The sequence below is a fragment of the Anomaloglossus baeobatrachus genome, chromosome 1, assembly GCF_048569485.1.
Source record: "Anomaloglossus baeobatrachus isolate aAnoBae1 chromosome 1, aAnoBae1.hap1, whole genome shotgun sequence".
Lineage (NCBI taxonomy): Eukaryota > Metazoa > Chordata > Amphibia > Anura > Aromobatidae > Anomaloglossus > Anomaloglossus baeobatrachus.
In genome coordinates this window covers 678567048-678580523 of record NC_134353.1, presented here as the reverse complement: position 1 = coordinate 678580523, position 13476 = coordinate 678567048, and the positions used below count along the sequence as shown (strand labels likewise).

General features: G+C 43.9%; 1 long non-coding RNA gene across 1 annotated transcript in view; it reads right to left on the bottom strand.

Moving 5' to 3' along the window:
• Positions 1 to 649: 649 nt before the first annotated feature.
• The window catches only part of LOC142297973 (uncharacterized), a 307799-nt gene continuing 294972 nt past the window's right edge, over positions 650 to 13476 (bottom strand). Inside the window, exon 3 of the long non-coding RNA XR_012752197.1 lies at positions 650 to 893. This is a non-coding gene — a long non-coding RNA (uncharacterized LOC142297973). The remainder of the gene's footprint in view (positions 894 to 13476) is intronic.

Sequence of the window (13476 nt, the reverse complement as noted above, 5' to 3'; positions counted from 1 at the left end):
AGTAGAAAGCTTTGTACTATAATTACTCCAGTCTCTTGCTTTTTTGTGTGACTCTACACCAGTTTTCCAATATTTGATGGAATGATATGGTTTTAAATGTGTAGAAATTGGCAGAATGTTCAAAAGGAACTGACCCTTCATCAAAGGCTTTTATTGCTGTTTTATGTGCAGCTTTCTGAAAAGTTATAACATTTTCCTTCCAAACATTTTGTGCTCTGTGTTTAGATGAATCAAGGCAGCTTTCATTATTTTAGCCGTTAATTACTCAGATCTTAGATCCTTTACTATTCTGGAGATACAGATCGGAACAGCTGGAGTGCTCCATGCTGCCCATTCTTGGCATTCCGCATTACAGTGTAATGCTAATCTCCTCTGGTACTTCCAGTACAGGTCATCTTAACCTGAGAATGCCAGAAAGAAGGAAAGCTTTTTGGGAATAAAGAACGTTAATTATTGCTATTTATCAAAGGTAATGTAGAATAGCCAAAATCCGCATTTCTAAGGGACCAGAAGAGATGGACCCCCCTAGGAACTGTCCAGCTTGTTAATTGTGCTAATTTATAAAGTGAGATTCTAAGTAAAATATGCATGAGATTTCATTAAACTTTGATGGCAATATTTCACTTAGGATCAAATTAGGCCCCTGGTGATTGCAGAGGAAAAATGTGCATTACGATTCTGAGAATAATGAGCAAATAAAGAATTTATAATTCAAGTCAGGTACAGTTCCACTAAAAGATTTATAAGCCACAGGACATGTTCTTTCTTTAGATCCTTCAATTCTTCTTTATGTCCATCTCTTCCACATATATCGTTTTCCAGACTCCCGTATCTTCAAGGGACTTCATTTATGAAAAATTTTAAATAACTTTTTCCCCATTGTAGCCAATAATCTGAAAAAGAATAATAATACCAGTATGATGGTAAAGTAACTAAAGCAAAATAATGAATTGCATACTATAATTCTAAAGCTCACAGCAGAACTGTACACAAATAGTATACCGAGAAAAATAAATCATCAGGCAAAAAAGATCTATTGATCACTTAGGGTACGTGATGATGATCAGGACCCGCTGCGACCTGAACACAAGAGACCGCAGCTGCTCGTGCCCATGATCAGGGTTCGGGGTGCTGCGGTCTCTCTCTGCGTTCCTCCTTCGGAGAACGCTTGTGTCTCTGCAGCAAAGAATTGACATGCTTGCGGCTCGGAAAGTCGCACCGCAGGTCAGTTTATGTTGCAGGCAGTACAAGCACAGTGGGAATGGAATTTCTAGAACTCTCATCCACTATGCTTGTACTGTACATCACAGCATTTTATATGCAACTGAATCATGCTACATCCAAAACGCTGCGAACACTGATCGTGGGCACACACCCTTAGGGTACACGCCCATGATCAGGACCCATGGACCCATTGCATCCCGGACGCAGAAGTAACTGTCAACTGTGTCAGTCTGGAAGAAACAGTTGTAGATACATGATGCAAGAGAGGATTGGAGAGACAGAAGAAGACAGCAGGGGATGTCCAGTACTAAAGGAACTCTGGTCAGAAGTATCGAAATTAATCAATAACATCAGTCATTCAAATATTGTTCTCACCCCTCAAAAAGCCCTTATCTCCTTAGAACTAGAAGAAATAAGATCCCATATACAGACCCATTATTATCCATATTTTCCTCACTACTAAAAACCTAATTGCAGCCGATTAGAAGAAAATCGACGTTCCCAATATATCAGAAATTATTAAAACCCTCGACCTTCATGAAAAACATTATGCTATTGCAAATAATTTATTAGCCCCATTTTACAAACGATGGAATCCATGGAACCAATTCCGAGAAGGGATCCCGTGAACAAATATTTGTGCGTCATAATATACATCACATAGGGGTATCTTCTTACAACTCATGAATAAATATGGTCATTTAATTTGTCGTCACAGATAAGATAATTTATTTGATTGCATGTAATTTGTATATATGTTTTAGTTATATTTAATGATTGATTAAGCCTTGTTCTCTCTTACCCTCTACCCTAATTTTTCCTTCCTCCTGTCCCTGTTTCCCCAAATAAATTACACGACTTTCCGCAGTCCAACCTTCCCTAGATCCTTCCCATCCTTATCTTATACCCAGGGGTGGGATTCAGCCGGTTCTGTCCGGTTCTGGAGAACTGGTTGTTAAAATAGCAGCCGGTTCCCAGAACCGGTAAGAAACAGATCCGGTTCCCTATATTTACATGTGTTAGTGTCTCTTTAAGACACTAGCACAAATGAATGCCCGTACTTCAGCACGCACTTCCTGGTTCAGTGGAGCCTGTCGGCTCCCTGAACCGGCATGCAGCGACGCGATGACGCTGTAGAGAGGTCACGGCAGTGAGAGGAGGGAGCTCCTCCTCCTGCAGTCTCTCAGCATTAGCGTGCAGAGAACCGCAGAGGAGGACGGGAGACACAGGAGAGGCCGCCGCTGCAGGTAAGCGCTCACTCAGCCGAAGATGCAGGGAGAGGAGCCGCATAAGAGGGGAGCACTATATGGGGAGAGGGGCCACATAAGAGGGGAGCGCTATATGGGGAGGGGCCACATAAGAGGGGAGCGCTATATGATGAGAGGGGCCACATAAGAGGGGAGCACTATATGGGGAGAGGGGCCACATAAGAGGGGAGTGCTATATGGGGAGATGGGCCACATAAGAGGGGAGCGCTATATGGGGAGAGGTGCCACATAAGAGGGGAGCGCTATATGGGGAGAGGAGCCACATAAGAGAGGAGCGCTATATGGAGAGAGGGGCCACATAAGAGGGGAGCGCTATATGGGGAGAGGGGCCACATAAGAGGGGAGTGCTATATGGGGAGAGGGGCCACATAAGAGGGGAGCGCTATATGGGGAGAGGTGCCACATAAGAGGGGAGCGCTATATGGGGAGAGGAGCCACATAAGAGAGGAGCGCTATATGGGGAGAGGTGCCACATAAGAGGGGAGCGCTATATGGGGAGAGGCACCACATAAGAGGGGAGCGCTATATGGGGAGGGGCCACATAAGAGGGGAGTGCTATATGGTGAGAGGGGCCACATAAGAGGGGAGCACTATATGGTGAGAGGGGCCACATAAGAGGGGAGCGCTATATGGGGAGAGGTGCCACATAAGAGGGGAGCGCTATATGGGGAGAGGAGCCACATAAGAGAGGAGCGCTATATGGAGAGAGGGGCCACATAAGAGGGGAGCACTATATGGGGAGAGGGGCCGCATAAGAGGGGAGCGCTATATGGGGAGAGGGGCTGCATAAGAGGGGAGCTATATTTGGCTATATGGGGAGAGGAACCACATAAGAGGGGAGCTATATGTGGCTATATGGGGAGAGGGGCCACATAAGAGGGGAGCTATATGTGGCTATATGGAGAGAGGGGCCACATAAGAGGGGAGCTATATGTAGCTATATGGGGAGAGGGGCCACATAAGAGGGGAGCTATATGTGGCTATATGGGGAGAGGAGGCCATAAAATGATAGTATTTGCATGGAGAAAGGGGCCATAATGGGATGGGATCTGCATGGAGAAAGGGGCCATAATGGGATGGGATCTGCAGGGGGAAAGGGGCCATAATGGGATGGGATTTGCAGGGGGAAAGGGGCCATAATGGGATGGGATATGCAGGGAGAAAGGGGCCATAATGGGATGGGATCTGTAGGGGGAAAGGGGCCATAATGGTATGGGATCTGCAGGGGGAAAGGGGCCATAATGGAATGGGATCTGCAGGGGGAAAGGGGCCATAATGGGATGGGATCTGCAGGGGGAAAGGGGCCATAATGGGATGGGATCTGCAGGGAGAAAGGGGCCATAATGGGATGGGATCTGCTGGGGAAAGGGGCGATAATGGGATGGGATCTGCAAGGGAAAGAGGCCACATGGGATGGGATCTGCAGGGGAAAGAGACCACATGGGATGGGATCTCTAGGGGGAAAGAGGCCACATGGGATGGGATCTGCAGGGGACAAGAGACCACATGGGATGGAATATGCTTCTTAATTATTCTGCTTCTGCTTCTTAATTATTGAAAATAAAAATATTTTAAGACAGAAGAAGACAGCAGACCTTAAGGCTATGTTCACACTTTTTTGTGGCCAAGAGAGTAAAACCTACTCTAAAAAAATCTGCTTCCAAAAAGCCGGATTTGCTGTGTTTTTGCTGCATTTCCTTGTGTCATCTGTCTACAGTAAATGTTTAAATAAAGTCACTTTCATTCACCATAGTTACATAGTTACATAGTTACATAGTTACTTAGGTTGAAAAAAGACCTAGGTCCATCTAGTTCAACCTTCCTCCACCAGTTCTACATTTAGTCACTAAGTCATTTATAACCAACAATGTTTTGTGTACTGAGGAAATCATCCAGCCCTTTTTTAAAAGCTGTTATAGTATCTGCCATTACTACCTCTTGTGGTAATGTATTCCACAGTCTGACCGCTCTAACTGTAAAGAACCCTTTCCTATTTAGGTGTCGGAATCGCTTTTCTTCCACTCGCAGTGAGTGCCCCCTGGTCCTTAGTATTGTTTTTGGAAGAAATAAGTCATGTGCCAGTCCTTTATATTCACCACACATGTATTTATACATATAAATGAGATCTCCTCTGAGACGTCTTTTTTCTAAGCTAAACATATCTAACTTTTTCAACCTGTCATCATATGGGAGGCCTCCATTCCTTGTAATAGTCTAGTTGCCCGCCTTTGAACTGACTCTAACTTCTGAATGTCCTTTTTAAAATGTGGAGCCCAAAACTGGATCCCGTATTCCAGATGTGGCCTTACAAGTGATTTATAGAGGGGTAACAATACGTTGGGATCACAGGATCTAATCTCTCTTTTTATACACCCTAAAATCTTGTTTGCTTTAGCAGCTGCTGCTTGACATTGAGTGCTGCTGCTCAGCTTATTTGTAATGAGAATACCCAAGTCCTTCTCCTGTTCTGTAGTCCCGAGTTTACTTCCATTTAATGTATACGCAGCTATAGGATTACTCCGTCCTAGGTGCATTACTTTACATTTATCAACATTAAATCTCATTTGCCAAGTATCTGCCCATTCTGACATCTTATCCAGATCTTTTTGTAATATTGTACTATCCAGGTCAGTTTTTAATATCCTATATAGTTTGGTGTCATCGGCAAAGACTGACACTGTACTATCAATCCCATCCACAAGGTCATTAATAAAGAGAGTAAAAAGAATCGGTCCAAGCACAGATCCCTGCGGCACCCCACTGCTGACTATAGCCCATTTAGAGAATGTACCATTTATGACTACTCTTTGTTTCCTATCTTTTAGCCAAATCCTTACCCAGTTGCATATTGTGTCCCCTAGTCCTTGCTTCTGGAGCTTTAGTATAAGGCTATTATGTGGTACAGTATCAAATGCCTTTGCAAAGTCCAAATAAATCACATCAGCTGCATTACCAATATCCAGGTTTGAACTTACCCCCTCATAGAACCCCAACAGGTTGGTTAGACACGACTTATCTTTCATGAATCCATGCTGTTTGTCAGTTATCATATTATTTTCTGCAATATATTTTTGCATGTCATCCCTTAAAATGCCCTCAAAAACTTTGCATACTACTGATGTCAGGCTTACTGGACGGTAGTTGCCTGGATCTACCCTCTTACCTTTCTTAAATATCGGTACCACATCAGCAATCCTCCAATCCTGAGGCACCAACCCTGTTACAAGTGAGTCTAAAAAGATGAGATACAGCGGTCTGTCGATTACGGAGCTCAATTCCCTCAATATTCGTGGATGAATGCCATCTGGCCCTGGGGATTTGTCAATGTTTAATTTACTCAGACGTAGGCGTACTTCATCTTGTGTTAAATTAATTATATCGGGTGGTGGACTTTGATTTTTCACTTGTTGAATGATCCCTGGTACAGTCAGTTCCTTGGTGAATACAGATGAGAAATGCCTATTTAATATCTCAGTCTTTTGTTTGTCCTCTATAACTAACTTGTTATTATATTTTAAGGGGCCGATACTATCCTTTGTTTTCCTCTTGGCATTAATGTATTTATAAAAGATTTTGGGATTTATTTTAATGTCATTGGCGATTTTTGTTTCAGTAGCTAATTTTGCTTGTTTGATTTCTTTTTTACATTTCCTATTGATATCTTTATACTCCTGCAATGCTATTTCTGTATTCTCAGCCTTTAAGATTTTAAATGCCCTTTGTTTTTGTCCATAAAAGCAGCAAAAATGCAGCAAAAAACGCAGCTTCTTTTTTTAACTTTCTCATTGCTTCAATGGTTGAAAAAAGCTACAAAAACACTTAAAGAATTGACATGCTGCTTCTTTCAAAAACAGCAGTTTTCCATTTCAGTCAGGAAAAAAAAGATTTCTGGAATCTCATAGCTTTTGCTGTTACTGTAAAAAAAAAAGCTTTAATTACCATAAAATTGATGTAAAATTCATGCAAAAACACAGCAAAAAAAAAGCAATGTGTCAACTTAGCCTGTGTTTTAATGTATGTTCTGTAAATCCATTACTGAAATCTAACAGATCAAGAAATAACAAAATGCATGAATGTTACTTTAAGGGTATATGCCATGCAGCGGGTTACATGCAGAGATTTCTGTAACTGTCCTGAATGGGGCTGAAGTGAATTCCATGAATATCAGCCGTCAGAATGTATGATATTGGGGATTCTGTCAAAAAATTTGCCAACAAATCAGTTGCAAATCTACCAGAAAGGCATCAAAGTTCAGGAAGGATTTGGGAGGAGGCTGTTAAGGCGCTATTTCTAGCTTTCATATTTATGACATAATTGCATCCTGAAGATATGTCATAAAAGTCTAAAGGATGAAAATAACCACATAAAGGAAAAACACAGACACATTTGAAGGCTACACATGTGGTATAAATTGTTGGTACCCCTCGTTTAATCAAAGAAAAACCCACAATGGTCACAGAAATAACTTGAATCTGACAAAAGTAATGATAAATAAAAAAATTTATGAAAATGAACAAACAAAAGCCAGACATTGCTTTTCTGCTCCCACAGAATTTTAAAAAAATAAAACTCATGAACTAAGCCTGGACAGAAATGATGGTCCTTTAACTTAATATTTTGTTGCACAACCTTTTTGAGGCAATCACTGCAATCAAACAATTCCTGTAACTGTCAATGAGACCTCTGCACCTCTCGACAGGTATTTTGGCCCACTTCTCAAGAGCAAAGGTTGCGGGCGGGGGCCGCTGCCGTTTCTCTGGGGCCCGCTCAGATTCAGGTTTGATGCTGCGGCTCGAGTAGTGACCGGATCCGGGCTCGCACGGCCGTCCGTCCTCACAACTGTCGAAAGAGGGGGTTATGTACAAGGGGAATTGTCTGTGATGCCACCCGTGGGTTGCGGTGAGGGATGGTGACACCGCCGCTGCCTGGTGATGGGGCGCCCGAGGCTGGTGGAATGGAGCAGCTAGATGGGATCCCCTCCATGGGTAGGGGAGGTGTAGTCCCAGGGCCCTGTGTCGGTACATGGGAGTGATGGCTGCTGGAGGTGGCACGCCGGATTGGACCAGGGGTCAATGATGTACTTACAGTTCAGTAATTGCACACAAGTCCAGTAGTAAACCAAGTTGCCAGTGACCGGCTGCCGTTGGAGGGTGTATTCGAGTCTCACACCCTGGTTAGTGAGCAGGTGTCCCTTCTTCCTGCACGCTGTGTTTGTCTCTCCTTTTGGACGACTTTGCATGGAACGGAGAAGTCCACTCCCGGGTTTGTATGTATTTGGAAGCTGTGGGCCACGAAATCTGACCCTTGGGATCTCTGTGGGTTCTCACGGACACGCTATCCCCCGCGTTGGGCTTCCGTTTTGCTCTCTGGGTTTCGGTAGAACAAGGCCTGAAACCTCGTCCTCTGCTGGCTAATTGACAAGGGGGCTTCCTCATCTTAGGGTCCCAGCACCCCAACTGTTCACGGCCTCCGGACCGGATTCCCGCTGTCGGCACCGGCGGGCTACAACCCTGCTTCGGTCCACTTAAGGTCTCCCACGACCGGATCTCCGTCGCCTATGGACTTGCTCCCTGTCTGCCACCTAGCCGGGTAGTCCAAGGGCCCCTACCCCTGACTACACTACACAGTTCCGCTTCACTTCTCCTTGACTTAACTCAGCTTAAACTCAAACTTCACTCTACACTTCAACTCTCCAACTTGAACTGTCGTGTTCCCGCCTCTGACACCTCAGGACCCCTAGGTGGGTGTACTCATCCACCTGATCCCGCCCACTGGTGTGTCCTTATTATCATGAGGGGGTGATTAGGCTTTATGGCTGTGTGTTGTGCCTTGGTGTGGCTTTCTGGTGGTGACAAACAGGATGGACACTTTTGTGACTGCCTGGTTTTGCCAGGGCATCACACAAACTTCTCCAGTTGTCTCGTGTTTGAAGGTTGCCTTTTCCAGACTGCATGTTTCAGCTCTTTCCAAATATGCTTAATAGGATTTAGGTCAGGACTCATAGAAGGCCACTTCAGAATAGTCCAATGTTTTCCTCTTCACCATTCTTGGGTGTTTTTAGCTGTGTGTTTTGAGTCATTATCCTGTTGCAAGACTCATGACCTTCGACTGAGACCAAGCTTTCTAACACTGGGCAGGACATTTCTCTGTAAAATCCCTTGATAGTCTTGAGATTCATTGTACCCTGCACAGATTTAAGTCACTCCGTGCCAAATGCAGCAAAGCAGCCCCAGAACATAATCGAGCCTCCTCCATGTTTCACAGTAGGGACAGTGTTCTTTTCTTGATACGCTTCATTTTTCCATCTGTGAACATACAGTATGTGCCTTGCCAAAAAGTTCAATTTTTGTCTCATCTGTCCATAGGACATTTTTACAGAAGCTTTGTGGCTTGCCAACATGTAGTTTGGCAAATTCCAGTCTGGCTTTTTTATGATTTTTTTCAACAATGGTGTCTTTCTTGGTCGTCTCCCATTAAGTCCACTTTAGCTCAAACAATGACGGATGGTGCGATCTGACACTGATGTTCCTTGAGCTTAATGTTCTCCTTTAATCTCTTTAGAAGTTTTTCTGGGCTCTTTTGTTATCATTTGTTTTATCTGTCTTTTTGATTTGTCATCAATTTTCCTCCTGCGGTCACGTCCAGGACGGTTGGCTACAGTCCAATGGATCTTTAATATCTGAATAATATGTGCAACTGTAGTCACAGGAGCATGAAGCTGCTTGGAGATGGTCTTATAACCTTTACCTTTAACATGCTTGTCTATAATTTTCTTTCTAATCTCCTGAGACAACTCTTTCCTTTGCTTCCTCTGGTCCATGTTGAGCTTGGTACACACCATATCACCAACCAGCACGGTAAGTATCTGTAGCCGTACATACAGGCTCACTGACTGATTAAAAGTTTGTAGATGCCTGTGATGCTAATTAGTGGACACACCTTGATTTAACATGTCCCTTTTGTCACATTATTTTCAGGGGTACCATCATTTCTGTCCAGGCCTATTTCATGAGTTTTATTTTTAAAATATCCTGTGTAAGCATGGTTGAAAAGCAATGTCTGACTTTCATTTGATCATTTTCATGGAGTTTTATTTATTATTACTTTTGTCAGATTCAAGTTATTATTGTGACCATTGTGGGTTTTTCTTTCATTAAACGAGTGGTATCAACAATTTTGACTACGTGTGTATATATTCACAGCCATAGTCCTCATTATAAAACCCTATGGAGACCATAGAGGCCTGTCTTAGGGCCTCTATAATGAAGTCAGGCATAGTGGCACAATAAGACTACCACTAAAAGACGCAAATAAGCAGCAAAGGGAGTGGTGGCCAACGCATACCAGGAATGCATGGTCACGCTCTCTAGTTTCTTCCTCCACGCAATTAAATTCATAAAAGAATAAGTAGGTAGAGCCAGTACTCCCTGCTTCTTTTAGTATTAATTCATACACAAAATTTATTGGTTCACGCAGTTGTAGAGTGCCGTGGGTGGAAGAGTTGATTCATGACTCCCTGCACACTACATGAAAGACATGGTCCTAGCTGGTTGTGTGGACGTTCGCGGTGTGTGCAGTACGCCAATGTAGGCTACATGGTGCTAATGGTTTCAGCTGGCCAGGTACAATTGATGACTCGCACTGACAAGGAGACCACCAGTTTACTCAATGGTTCCTCTTCATCAACTATATATAAGAGAACAGGCACATAATTTCCAGCATGTTTCAGTTGTACCAAGCATATTCAGACACACTTTCAGTTCCCTCTGGATTGTTTTTGTTCTTACTGGTCCTGTGAGTCCTAACACAACCCAGTCCAGTGCTATGGTCCAATTTGAGATAGTCACTTCCCTTAATTCGGCTCCACGTCTATTCTCCTTGTAGAGATGGGGTCAGGGGGTTTGCCAGAAGGGTCAGAATAGAGTCTTTAGCTCTCAGACACTTATGGACACTCCACCCAGGAAATTTAACTTTGCTCATGAACCAGTAAGGCTATTTTCACTCATCCGGATTTTGCTCTGCGGCACAATACGGCGTTCTGCAGAAAAACCGCAACCGGCTTTTGTAACGCTGGTTGCGGTTTTTTTTTGCATAGACTTACATTAGTGCCGTATTGTGCCGCAGGGGCTTGCGTTCGGTCCGGTTTTTGCCGCATGCGGCAGATTTAGCCGATGCGGCGGCCGGATAGAACGTTCCCTGCAACGTTTTTTGCTCCTGCAAAAAAAAACCGCATCGCGCCACATCCGGCCGCTGCGGCACATTTTCAATGCATGCCTATGGATGCCGGATGCGGCGCGATGCGTAAAAAAACGCATCCGGCCGCCGCATGCGTTTTTTTCCACTGCGCATGCTCAGTAGCGTGCCGCAACCGTAAAAAAACGGACCGACCGCATGTAAAAACTTATGCAAAGGATGCGGTGTTTTCGCCGCATCCGTTGCATAGGTTTCACAGCCGGATTGAGCCGCACGGCTCAAACCGGATGTGTGAAAGTAGCCAGCGTCTCAGCCTGTTACCTTTAAGCAGGGGCATGCTGCTAGAGTTCTTTCCTCTAAACTATTCGGCCTGGTGACCACTCTGTAGAAAGTCTGTAGACTAAACGTAGTTCTGCTCTCTGTGTTTTAGTCACGGATCACGCTATCTCAACGCCATTCTCCTTTCTCCTCCTCTTGCCACAGATCACCCATGAAATGTGGCTTTGATGATCTTAAGACTAAACGTCTGCTCCTGTCACACACTGGGTCTTCACTAACTTTCTAAAAGGAAACTGTCTCTTTCAATATGAACTAACCACTCCCATTGTGTGCTATTCCCAACACTAAACTATTTCTCACCCTAAAGTCTAACAATCACAAATAATCTTACTGTACTCTCTCATTTATTTTTTAAAAGCCAACCATAGGTGTCAAAACAGGCACGCAGCAAGCTGATTGGCCCAAAGTCAGCTTGCTTGCATTACTAGGCAGAAAATGCCTCCTCATAAAAATGACCATAGAACAAATACTCTTAAAAGGCTTTGTGCCATCATGACATCCCTATGCTAAGCGCTACAGGGATTGATCATGATAACACAAAAGCCATTCATACTCTATACCAATAAAAACTGACATTGACTACAAAGTATCATTTGGTAAAAACTGGCCGTGCTGGTTTTATTAAGAGTAACCTGAATAGATCATAACAAATAATTGAAAACTTTAAAAATTACCATATATGCATATTTCCTTAAATAACCAGAATCTACGCAGACAACCCAGACATTAGTGTCCCCCCACACCACTGCACAGCCATTTCTCAATAATACTTTGTATGCCCAAATTGAAAATGTCAATGCCAATGTCAGAAAAGTGCACTCCGTTGTCTTCGTATAATCCCAGTAAAAAAAACCTTCCAAACCGACATGCCTAAAAGAAAAATCACCAAAATACCGAAGAAATTTCTCCATGAATCGATTCACCCTTTTTCTAATTTTTTTTAACAAATAAAAGACCAACCAAGTTCCACAACAATCTGGGAATTACTATAGATGAATTTGGAATTTTTTTTGGGAAATGAAATCAAGAGTCCTTGTCTTACCTAAATCATTCCCACCTAGATGTAAAATAATCAAATCTGGACAAGGAGCAGAACAAGCATTCTTCTTTAGTTCACATATCAAATGAGCCCATTTCATACCTCTGGAACTGAACCAAAATACATTAATACGCTCAGTAGAAAATGATAAGTTCTCAGTGTAGCAACGGATTAAGGCCCTCTTCTGAGCCCAATGAACAAAAGAATGCCCAACAATCCCCACGCTCAGGGGTTCTAATATTAGAAATAATTAATTAGGCAATAAATTAGGACGTATATAAATTTTGTAACGGACAGAATTCCACCTCCACAGTTTCATAGTTTTAATTCTACCCAAACCAAGCGAAGCGGCGACAGTAGCAGCGCCAATGCTGCAGTTGTGAGAAGAAATCTTTAGTAGAGATGAGCGAACCGGTCGCGGTTCGGCTCGAGGTCGGTTCGCCGAACGGGGGTCCCGTTCGAGTTCGGTTCGTCGAACGTTCGACGAACCGAACTCGAACCAATAGGCTATAATGGGAGGCAATCACAAACACATAAAAATGCATGATAAATGTACACAAATAGTTAATAAACATTGCCATAACACTTACCGGTCCTCGCGATCCCTTCTGCACTCTGTCTCCTGCCGCTATTCCATCCGATGATCGCTGAATCCTCCCGGTGACGGCACTGCCAGCAGAGATGCAGAACCTATCGTGACGTCAAAAAAGCCATGTGACCAGTCACGTGGCTATTATCTCATTGGCTACAGACTGGTCACATGACTATGACGCGTCATGTAGGACCTGCGAGTGCATCTCTCCGGTACACGGTGCACATATGTGTATCGCCGTGTACCGGCGACATGCTCTAGCACACGGTCGACTCCCCGTTCCGTTAGGGACCGGCTGACACAGCCGGTCATTAACGGAGATCACCGTTGCCATAGCAACGCAGTTAGCGGTGACGTCACCGCTAACCGCGGCTCCGAGAGCACCGTTGCTATGGTAACGCGTCTGTCAGCGTTACCGCTGTTACCGCTGACAGCCAGCACTGATCACTCACGGAGTGAAGGCTGCACGCTGTTTCCCGATTGTAGTGAGGATTGTAGTGAGGATGAGGTTCCCCAGCCCCAAGTGATGAGCTGGTGAACCTCATCCTTCCTCACTAGAATCCTCACTACTACTACACTAGAAAGAAAGAAGACAGAAGAGCAGGATCGTGGAGGGCTGACAGGGGGTAATAAAGATGGAGTCTCTAATGTGTCTGTGTATTTATTTCTATTAAAGTATTTTTTCTCTGTGTGGTGTCTTTTTTTTTAACCCTTTATTGGAGATTCTTAATGGCCGGGTCAAACGTGCCTGACATTAAGAATCTCTGGCTTAATACTGGCTAGTAAAACAAAGCCAGTATTAACTCATGATTACCCAACAA